This window comes from Leopardus geoffroyi, chromosome B2 (genome assembly GCF_018350155.1).
Source record: "Leopardus geoffroyi isolate Oge1 chromosome B2, O.geoffroyi_Oge1_pat1.0, whole genome shotgun sequence".
NCBI classification, from domain to species: domain Eukaryota; kingdom Metazoa; phylum Chordata; class Mammalia; order Carnivora; family Felidae; genus Leopardus; species Leopardus geoffroyi.
The window spans coordinates 29,827,261-29,835,763 of record NC_059332.1 but is presented as its reverse complement, the minus strand read 5'-3'; positions in this window follow the sequence as shown (position 1 = coordinate 29,835,763).

The window sequence follows — 8,503 nt, the reverse complement described above, 5'->3', positions numbered from 1 at the left end:
GGAAACAGGCTCCAGGCTCTGAGCCATCAGCCCAGAGCCCGACGCGGGGCTCGAACTCACGGACCACGAGATCGTGACCTGGCTGAAGTCGGATGCTTAACCGACTGCGCCACCCAGGCGCCCCAAGCATACATAATTTTTAAAAACTTCGTTAAGGGAGTGTTTACGCTGGAAAGTTAAAAAGGCAGGAGCCAAGGGATCTCAATTGCCTAATGTCAATCAAGTGGCTTACCAGGGTTGGGCGCTGAAGAGGGGCTAAAAGAAATTGTGCATGACCTTAAAATTCACACTTGTGATCAAATTTGTTTACACGGCCATCCCCCCGCCCCCGCATCAAAACCGATATGTGACCAGTTTGGGGGAAAAAACCAAAAAACCAAAAAACCCACCTAATTTTACTTTAGAAAGAATCCTAGAACACGTAATAATTGTAGGGGTGAGCCTAGAATTTAATAGTTTCCAGTGTGGACTAGGTTCACGAGATTCAGTCATTATCTTATACCTTAATATGTCCATCAATGCCAGGTGCCATGGGGGAATATAGAAAATAAAAACAAACAGTTCCCACTCTCCGGAAGCTTAAAATTAAGCCGGGAAGGAAAGGATTTGTATGAAAAGTTAAATAACAATGTCACAGAGAGGATGCGAGTAACTAAATAATTATATGAGTAAGCACCAAGTAGCCTCGCCAATAAACGCCGTGAGTCCAGAAGGGAGTCACGGGGAGCTGGAATAGTCAGAGGAGGCTTCCTGGAAGAAGGCACGCGCGCGCGGGGAAGGGCGGGTCGCCGGGCTGCTGGCCGGGCTGGGAAGAATGTGGGTAGGGGCGGCTCCAGCGAAGGCACAGGCGCAGGCGCAAACTTACCCGACGCCCAAGCCCTGCAGGACCCACCCCTGCTCACCGGTGCTCTGCCCGTCCGCGCCTCCTGCCTTTTTGGTGCCGCTCCCAGTGTCTGGAAAGGGCTTCCTGTCTCCAGCCGATGGTATTTCTCTTCAATGACGCCGCGCCCCACTCACCTGCGCCCCCTCCCCTGCGCTGCCGCGGTCTGCGGCGCAACAGTGCGTGGAACAAAACTCAGAGGGCAAGGATTTATTTCCGCCTGCCCTCCGCTCCTAGGCCTCGAGCTTCTTGGGGGCAGAGACGGCCCTGCACATTTCTGTGGGATCGCTTTACCATTTTGGTGCCTGTGCCTCCCAGTGTGCTGTCACTCTCAGCAGCCTCGCCTAGGGCTCCCACCGCTGGGACACTGGCGTGCTGGAAGAACCTGTGTTTCTCCCTCGCATCCTCGCTGCCCCCACCTCTCTCCCAACCTTTGAAGGATGACCGATAAATGTGGGGGTATCGACACGCCAGCCCTTTGAGCCCGGTTGCCTTTCATGACACGCTGCTTGGGCCCCTTCGCACTAACCCACTCCTCCTCCTTCCTCCTCCACCCTCACCTTAAAAAAAAAAAAAAAGTCCTCTTGAATCTTTGTCTCAGGATCTACTTCTGGGCATCCCAGCCTGGGTCGCAAAGTATGGTTTGCTGCAAACCACTGCGACTACTTATGACTTCATGTGCTGTATGAGCACTGTTGCCAAATGCTCTGCAGATTAAGCTCTCACCTAATTTGCACAGTAACCGCATCCTTACCACCATTTTGGATCCAGAGAGGTACTGTGACTCATACAAGAAAAGACAAATGGCAAAACTGGGATTTGAACTCAGGTCTATCTACTAAGCCAATGTCTCCGATTTTTTTCTTTTTTTTAGGTTTTTATCATTTATTTATTTATTTATTTTGAGAGTGCGAGAGAGCGAGGAAGGGGCAGAGAGAAAGGGAGAGAGAGAATCCCAAGCAGGCTCCACACTGTCAACGCAGAGTCGAATGTGGGGGAAGGCTCAAACCCATAAACTGAGATCATGACCCGAGCCAAGATCAAGAGTCTGGTGCCCAACCGACGGAACCACCCAGGTGCCCCTCCAATGTCTCTGATTTTAACCACTATATTTCCCCATCCCTTTATTTATTATCTGTGTAGCCCTGACACTGAATATAGTGGCTAGGTCTTCATGGACACTTAATAGGTTATATTAGGGTTCCCCAGAGAAACAGAACCAATAGAGTATATATGGAGGTTTATTATAGGAATTGGCTCAAGATTGTGGAGGCTGAGAATTCCCACAGTCTGCCATCTACAAGTGGGAAAACCAGGAAAGCCAGTGGAGTAATTCCAAAGGCCTGAGAACCAGGAGTGCTGATGATGTCCAAGGACAGGAGAAGGTGGAGATGCCAGCTCAAACAAGGAGCAAATTCACCCCTCTTCCTATTTCTTACATTCAGGCCTCACAGAATGGATGATGCCCACCCACACTGGCGGCAGCAAGCTTCTTCCCTTAGTTCAACATTCCCATGCTAATCTCTTCCAAGAAACACCCTCACAGATGCACCCAGGAACAATGTTTTACCAGCTATCTGGGCATCCCTTAGCCCAGTCAAGCTGACACATAAAATTAACCATTGCATACATGTTTCATGAATGGCCAAATTCATTAATAAATGGCAAGTTTGGGCAACAGGGAGTAGACTGAAATGGTTAGAGTGAAGGGCTTAGCACCTGGAAAAGAGGGGGTTATTGCTGGACAGGTAGGTGGGGGGGAAATAGGGAAGCCAGTCTTGGGAGTTTATATCTGAAAGTGTTTCTCCTCTGGGGCACCTGGGTGGTTCAGTTGGTTAAGCGTCCGACTCTTTATTTTGATTCAGGTCATGATGTCACAGTTTATAGGTTCCAGCCCCACGTAGGGCTTTGTACTGACAGCGTGAAGCCTGCTTAGGATTGATTCTCTCTCTCCCTCTCTCTCTCTGCACACACACACACACACACACACACACTCTCTCTCTCTCAAAATAAATAAATAAATAAATAAATAAATAAATAAATAAATAATGAATCATGTTTAAAGTGTTTTTCCTCCGATAGAATTGTGTCCAGTGGTGGGGAGGCTCACATGCATGACTAGGTGTGCTGTGGCAGGGTTATATGGGATGGAAGGGAAGCAGTCTAGAACCCTCAAACTGACCAGTAGCAACCCCCCAAGCCAGATGAAGTTCGTTGGGAAAAGAAAGAGAAAATAATTAAAAAAAATTTTTTTTAAACTTTATTTATTTTGAGAGAGAGAGAGAGAGCACACAAGCAGGGAAGAACAGAGAGAGAGAGAGGGAGAGAGAGAATCCCAAGTAGGCTCTGCACTGTCAGTGCGGAGCTCGAACTCATGAACTGTGAGAACCTGAGCCAAAATCCAGAGTTAGTTGCTCAACCAAATGAGCCATCCAGGAGCCCCAAGAAAATAATTCTTAAAGGAGAGAGAAAGTGAGGGAAAAGTCCTTGGTGTAGCCCAGGCAGGTGTCTAGGACTCTACATCATGCTGTCTTATTTAATTTCCACATTATTATGGTTTTCATGTCTTCCTCCCCTTGTAAAGTATGAGTTTCTTGAGGGCAGAGACCGTGCCTTGTCTGTGTTTGTATCCTTCTTTCCTAGTACATGACCCAGAAGGTATTCAATAAGGCAAATTATTAGCCCTGCTTCACAGATGAGGAAACTACTCTGAAAGAGGTAACTCATCTAAGACATCACCCAAGTGCCGAAGTCAAGATGATGCAGGACTGCTTGCTCCAAACCAGTTCTTCCCCGTTTGACACAATAGGTGGGTGAGTGGGAGGGAAAAGGGGGAGGCATGAGGTAATTGGAGATTTTAATACCTATTAATAGGCAGCAGGTATTGACACCCAAACTTGGTGTGTTTATCAGTTGGAAAGGAGACTGAGTGGGACTGGAGGGTATGGAGCATTAACACAGGGGAACCCATTGTGCCAGCTTATCCATTCACTGCTTCTTCCCATCTACTTTGGCTGACCTCAGCTAGGAGTGAATGCAGTGGGGACAGTATTGCATCTTATGTCAACAAGGAGTCATAGAATCAAATAATACAATAGGATCATGGATTTAGAGAACAATAGCTCAGTACCTTGGACTGGTAGGCAGTCCATAAATGCTTGGTCAATGAAAGAAAAGAATCTAGAACTTGTATGATGGTATACTCTAATTATAGAAGCTGAGTTAACTTGGGAAGGCATCAGGCACAGCCCTCAGCCTTTGGGCAGGCCAGTGATGTCTTTGGACTAGACAGAAGAGATGGTTGTCTGCTCTTCTTTGAAGATCTCTGGGCAGGGAAACTCCAAACCACTCATTTGTTCATCCATTTGCCCAAATGACAATCGTTTATTGAGCATCCACTGCGTGGGGTGCTAGGCCATGGTAACAATCCCAGGAAGCAGTTTCAGTCCTCCCAGCCCTTAAGGAGCTCTGTCCGGGGAAGAAACAAACATGTCAATCATGGCAATAAAATGTGATAAAAGTTAAACCACAGAGGGGCATTCCCCTGAAGAGGGGAATTCCTAACTCCTCTGCTAATTTCTTGTTTCAAATACGTTTGAAAACTTGCTTTGGTACAAATTTAAGCTCTCTTACTGTATATTTTCTCCCTCTAATCTTCAATTAAGTGCCCCACTGGGTGCCCAGCGCTAGCTCAAAAAACTTGTTGAATTTAACCAAATCCACCTTCCAAGCTATTCACCTCCCCCCCGCCCCCCCCCCCCCCCCCCCCATATCCTCAAATATCCTTAGCCTTCCTTTTGGCAGCTTAATCTCAACTCCTGTGATGGGGAAGACAGGATAGCATAGTGGTGACAGCATCAGACTGTGATCCAGATATTTGTCCCTACTCTGTTATCTATTCTCTGTATGACCTTGGGATGTGACTTTAGGCAATTTCTTAATTTCTAAATTTCCACCCAGTGCAGACAGCCTAATTCCTGTGTGTGGGTATTCTATGCTCCTCCACCAGAGGGCGGCCTAGAGGCTCCTCCAAGGTGTTTCCCTCCAGAGTCATCCTTGCTCTTTCTTTGCCTCTAACATCATCCACTCTTCAGGCCTCAGTCAGGCCCCACTAGTGCCCTCTTGGTCATCAAGGTGACCCCTCTAAGGTGATTCAGGCACTTGAGATGAGATGAGGCAGCTCTGGGGCCCTCAGGAAAATTCAGGCATAGGCTGCTTGGGCAAGTGGCCAAGCATATTCATTATTATTTATTCTCTCTCTCATTATGTGCTGAGTTCCTTCCACAAGCCAGGCAGTGCTCTAGGGCTGTGAATACAGTGGTGAGTCAAATAGAGGAGGGCCCTGTCCTCATGGGGCTTACCTTCTAGTGGGGGGAGTGAGCAATACCCAAGATGTATACAGGACATGTCTAATGAGGTATCACGTGTGATAAGTGCTCTAAAGAAAATTAAGGCAGAGGAAGGAAATGGAGAGTGGTGGTCCATATGTGGACTTAGGATATGATTTTAAATAGAAAAGTCAGAAAGGGCCTCTGAGGAAGCAGCAGGTGACAAGAAGTGAATAAAATGAGGGAGTGAGTCAGGCCATGGGAATACCCAGGAAGAAGAGGAAAAACCAGCTTACTGCTGTGTGCCGAATATAGCATCAGGACTGCAGGTAAAGTCTCCAGCTACTGGGGGTAGGCATCGCCTTAACTCCCTGAACTTGTGTCTGTGGCCCCAAAGGACAAATGATCATTTCTGTCTCCTAGAGTCACTGGGAGAATCAAGGTCAATCCAGCACGTGTAGATGACTGTGGTGATCTGTTACACACTGCTGAAGAGTCAGTGTTCTTCCCTGGTTCTAGCCTGGGGTCCAGGAGAACGCAGCTGGACTAGGGATGCCAGCCTCTGCCATAGAATTCTGTCTTTTCTGGTCACCTCTGTGTGTACATGATGCATCAGGTGCCAGGGACATACTGGGGACAGGAGAAGCTTCCTGCCTGAGAGGAGCTCCCAGCCAGAGGGATTTAGGCCAGAGAAGATGGGCCCACCTGATACACCCTCAGCAGCTCTGAGAGCCACACCTGGCCTGGAAGTCCCTCCTGGCACAAGTCCTTCCAGCTGCTCCCGAAAGCTTCTTCAGATTGCACCCTGGCCCTCCTCTCACCCGCCCTCCCTGGCTCTGTCCTCTGGACTGGGGAGGGAGCCGGGTCTCTAATTCTGGGTGACCAATGACAATAAAAAGCATTAATAGCCACAGTGGAAAGAATGACTGTTTTAAAGGTGAGCATAACGAGCAAACAATGAGAACTGGTGTCCCTAGCAGTCACTCCACAGAACAGAGAAGAGGACAAATATTATTGTTACTCTGAGAGCTAATCACAGCCTCTGTAGTCACCTCCTCACAAGACAAGAGGGGTGGTGGCTAAATCAGATGTGACTTAAACCTAGCGATGAGGTGTTGGGCCTGGGGAGCATGACCCGCACTCAGCTGACTTCCTATGGCTTGCAGGCAGTGGGGAAGGGCAAGAAGGGGGAGCAGAGAGCGTGGTGGGCAGAGCTCCCACCTGCTGAATTCTTCCTCTTCAGGACTCACTGCCTGAGGATGTCCCTGGCTCTGGCTCCAGTCCTCATTCCCATGTCCCAGCTGTGGTGCCCTGGGTCCCTTGGAAGGTACCAGAAGGGCTGCTAAGATGGTGAGGACAGATGGGAAGAGCACAAGTGGAGGCTCACCAGGCCAAATTCCAGGAGGTCTGTCCTAGAGAAGAGATGGGTGGACTGGGAGCTGACGGAGAAGGAGGGAAGGCAGAGCTGGGTATAGACCACACCACTGGATATGTTTTGAGGGAGCAGAATATATCTTGATGGGGTATAGACTGCTCCTCAGAGCAGTGATCTTAGCTAAGGGCTGGGTGGGATTCCCAACAAGAATCACCTAAGGGATTTTTATTTATTTATTTTTTAATTTTTTTTTAACGTTTATTTATTTTTGAGACAGAGAGAGACACAGCATGAACGGGGGAGGGGCAGAGAGAGAGGGAAACACAGAATCGGAAGCAGGCTCCAGGCTCTGAGCCATCAGCCCAGAGCCTGACGCGGGGCTCGAACTCGCGGACCGCGAGATCGTGACCTGGCTGAAGTCGGACGCTTAACCGACTGCGCCACCCAGGCGCCCCACCTAAGGGATTTTTAAAGTACACAGCCCTGTCTTACTCCACTTCTGGCTTCAGATTAATGTCTTGTGCAGGGGGAAATCCCAGGACTTCCTCAGCGTGGCCACGTGAGCTCTGCTGTTTGTTAATGGAAGTGTGCTACATCCCTCAGAGAAAAGAGATCATCCAGTGGAGAGAAGAGTGGCTCAGGGGAGACAGTCATCCATGAGGAATGAGGGTGGGACAGATAGGCCCACAAGAGAACACAGGTAAGTAGTTCTGTGTCAGAGCCAAGTCCATGTGTCTCCTGCTCCTTGTCTGGCTAGACCGAGTGCTCCTGGAGGCAAGGAGGCACTGTTGTTTATCACCTGGCACCTATACTGGGCTTTGCACGATGCGGTTGGGAGGGGTGGAGGGCACTGAAGCCAGATTGGAAGATGTATTTCAGAGTAAGGTAGAAAGGGAAGAATCACCACGTGCTTACCACAGGTAAGTGCTTGAAATTCAGCGAGCAGGCATATGCTCTGCCCATTTGTCCTGGAGACCACAGTCCAGGGCCAATGGTTTCTGTTGCATTTTGAGGCTGTGTGGGGCTGCATAGGTAATGTGCCACAGACTCTATCTGAGGGCAAAGGAGTCAGACCACATGGAATGTGGATTCTGTGCTTGACCATCTACCACAGGGAAGAAAGTACAGAGGCAGGCAGAGAACGGAGACTACAACTGAATGAAGTTTAGGCAGTCATGGGCACACTGGGGCTGAAGAGGGCACAGACCAGGTCGGATCTCCCATGTACAAATTCATCCTTTCCTTCCTGGACCCATGACCTACGTCACGAGAGAGACCAGGGGGAGAGTATGAATAACCCAGGGCACCCATCCCCACATCCCACTACAGGGAAACAACTCAGGGAGACCCTACTGGGAGTGGGCAGGGAGTGTCAGCTTGCCATCTGTTGAGGGGGGGCATGACTGCTGGAGAGAGGAGCCCACCACAGGCAGAGCAAGGGCAACAGAGGAAGAGAGAGGAGGAGAAGAAAGTGCCTATGACTGGAGCAGAGCACAGAGGCTCAGAAAGGGAAGGAGCCCTCAGGGCCTGAGGTGCAGAGTGGCCTCTTCCCCTTCCCCCCCAACAAAACAAGCTCATCTTTTGGGCTTCTTCCCTTCCTGTGTTTTCACTCCCTTGTTCTTTCTCTCAAGCAGTAGCCCTAGGTCTGCCAAACACCCCGAATGCTCGTTCTAGAACTTGAGTCCCATCTTTGAGGGCCATGGTAAAAAGGAGAGGAGAAAAGATTGAGTGGGAGGGACAGCATGTGCTATTGACTTTCTCACTTAGGACCTCTTAACTTTTGAGACTTTGATTTCACACAAGGAATGTTGCATATACCCATACAGGGCTTAAGGAACCTCTGAAGTCTGTCCATGGACCACTGCCATTAATTTATGGCCTGGTGTCAGTTGAGTGATGGTACCCACATGGGCTCTGGAG